Here is a 2,864-nt window from a genome sequence, read left to right as displayed (position 1 = left end):
CAGTGGTTGGATGGAGTGTTCTATATATGTCTATGAGGTCAAGTTGGCTGATTGTGCCCTTTAGGTCTTCTGTATCTTTGCTGAGTTTCTTCTGAGTTGTTCTGTCCTTTGCTGAGAGTGGTGTGTTGAAGTCTCCTACTATTATTGTGAAACTGCCAATTTCTCTTTTCAGTGTTGTTAGAGTTTGTTTTATGTATTTTGGAGCCCGTCTTTGGGTGTGTAGATGTTTATTATTGTTATGTCTTCATGATGGATTGTCCCCTTAATCATTATATAGTGCCCTTCTTTGTCTTTTATGGTGGATTTTATTTTAAAGTCTATTTTATCTGAGATTAGTATTGCCACTCCTGCTATTTTTTGATAGTTGATAGCTTGATATATTTTTTTCCAACCTTTGATTTTTAATAAATCTACATCTTTGTTTTTAAGGTGTGTCTCTTGTAGACAGCATATTAATGGGTCCTGTTTTTTTTTACCCATTCTGTCACTCTTCATCTTTTTATGGGTGAATTTAGGCCATTTACATTCAGTGTAATTATTGGTAGGTATGAGTTTATTGCTGTAATTTTGTAGTGCTTGTTTTTTGTGGTGCTGAAATTTTCTTTGTTCCTCTTACTCTCCTGTGATGAATTCCTTTTGTTTATAGAATTTTTTTCATTTCATTTGTTTTTGTAGGTTTTGTTTTTACTGAGACTTTATGTTTTTCCTCTTTATTTTGATGAGTAGGTTTGTTAACTTTCTTTGTGGTTACCGTGAAATTTACCCTCATCTTTCTAAGTTTGAAGCAATCTGTTATTACTTGGTATTACCTTACCTTCCTCTCCATTAGAAGGTTCTATACCTACACTGCTTATTCCCTCTTTTATTGTTCTGATGTTGTTGTCGTTTACTGATTAACTGCTCTAATTCCCTGTTGTATTTCTTTTGGTTTGGGATAGTCCTTGAGAGTTCCTTTCCTAGACTGGTGTCTGGCTGGTACAAGCCTTCATCGTAGATTCAGCCTGTTAGCTGTTGTTGTTTGTTCTCAGATTGAAGGACTCCTTTTAGTGATTCTTGTAAGTTTGGTTTTGTTTCTACATAGTCCCTTAATTTCTGTTGATCTGGAAATGTCCTAATTTCACCATCATATTTGAACAAGAATTTTGCAGGATATATTATTCTTGGCTGGCAATTTTTTTCTTTCAAGGTTTTATACATGTCATCCCATTGCCTTCTTGCTTGCATAGTTTCTGCCGAATAACCTGACATTAGTTTTATTGTTTCTCCTCTGTATGTGACTTTTTGTTTTTCCTCGAGCTGCTCTCAGGATTCTTTGTTTGTCTTTGGTTTTAGTGAGTGTGATTATGATATGCCTTGGTGATTTTCTCTTGGGGTCTATCCTATATGGGGTTCGTTGAGCTTCTTGGATGGCCAGCTTTTCATCTTTCATAATATTGGGGAAGTTTTCTGTCAGCAGTTCTTCAGTGATCCTCTCTTTGTTTTCTGTTTTCTTCCCCTGTTCTGGAACTCTGATCACTCACGAATTTTTGCTCTTGATTTTATCCTAAATAATTCTCAGGGTCTCTTCATTTTTCTTCATTCTTTTTTCTGATTTTTCCTCAGAGTTATATGCAGCTGTTTGTAGCTGTTTGTCTTTAATTTTGCTGATCCTATCTTCCACCATTTCAAACCTGTTCCTCAGCCCTTCTATGGCACTGTCCATTTCTGAAATCTTGTTGTTTATCTTTTGGGTTTGTAATTGTTGTTTTTTATGATTTCTAGTTGTGAATTTATTTTGGCATTTCGTTCATGCATTATTTTCCTGAATTCTTCCATTTTTTTGTCTGTATTTTCCACGTATTTGTGTGCATTTTCCATGAATTGTCTATTTTTTCCTCATTTTTGTCTGCTTTTTGCTTCAATTCTTGGATAGCTCTGAAAATTAGCGATTTGAATTCCCTGTTAGGTAGCTCTAGTGCCTTTTCTTCTACTGGAAAGTCATCTGGTGTTTTATTTTGGATGCCTAGTGGAACCATCGTATCTTGTTTTTGTAAATGTTTTGATATTGCCTGCTGTCTTCTGGGCATTTGGTAGTTATTTTCCTCATTTATTGATTGTAGATTTGTTTGTTTCATCCTGCTTTTTTGTTTTATTTGGCTGTGTCTTAGCAGATGGGCTGTGTGTTCTTTGTCATTTGTTCATCTGTGGGCATGATACATTTTACCTCCTTCTCCAATTGGCAGGGTAGTCGCTCAGATGTGGTATAGCAGGGCAAGTCTAGCTGAAGTGGAGTTGCTGGGATGGGTTGTTTGTGACACTTACTATGGCCACCAGGGTGGGCTGGTAATCAGTGCAGGACAGGTTCCAGTAGGACATACGTGGGCTGCTTGGTGGTGTGATGTTCAGCACATGGTGCAGGTAGGCGGGATGGAGAGCGCAGATTGTGATGTGTGGAACTAAGATGGGTATGGGAGAAAGGAGAGAGAAGAGAAAGGAACAGGAGCCAAAAACATAGAAACAAACAAAAAAGAGTGCTGGAGAGCTTGCCGTTGGAGTGGAGAGATCAGAGACTTTGAAATGGATAAAACAAAAAGGAGAAGAAAAAGAAAAAAAAAAAGAAAGGAAAGAAAAAGTGAATAAATAAAAATTAGAAAGAAAATAGAAAAGAAAACCTCCCAGGGATCCCACCGGTGTGGCTGCAAGGTCTGGGAAAGTTGCTTCCAGGCCATGAAGTACAGCCTGGCTAGAAGGGGTAGAGGTCTCACTTAGTGTCAGGTATTCAGGGGACAAGAAGAGAAGGAAAGTATAGAGAGATGAGAAACTGAGTAATGAAGAAAGACAAAAAGGGAAAAAGAGGGAAAAGAAAACAAAACAAACAAATAAAA

This window comes from Trichechus manatus, unplaced genomic scaffold (assembly GCF_000243295.1).
Source record: "Trichechus manatus latirostris isolate Lorelei unplaced genomic scaffold, TriManLat1.0 scaffold00011, whole genome shotgun sequence".
Classification (NCBI taxonomy): Eukaryota; Metazoa; Chordata; class Mammalia; order Sirenia; family Trichechidae; genus Trichechus; species Trichechus manatus.
This window is presented reverse-complemented; position numbering follows the sequence as displayed.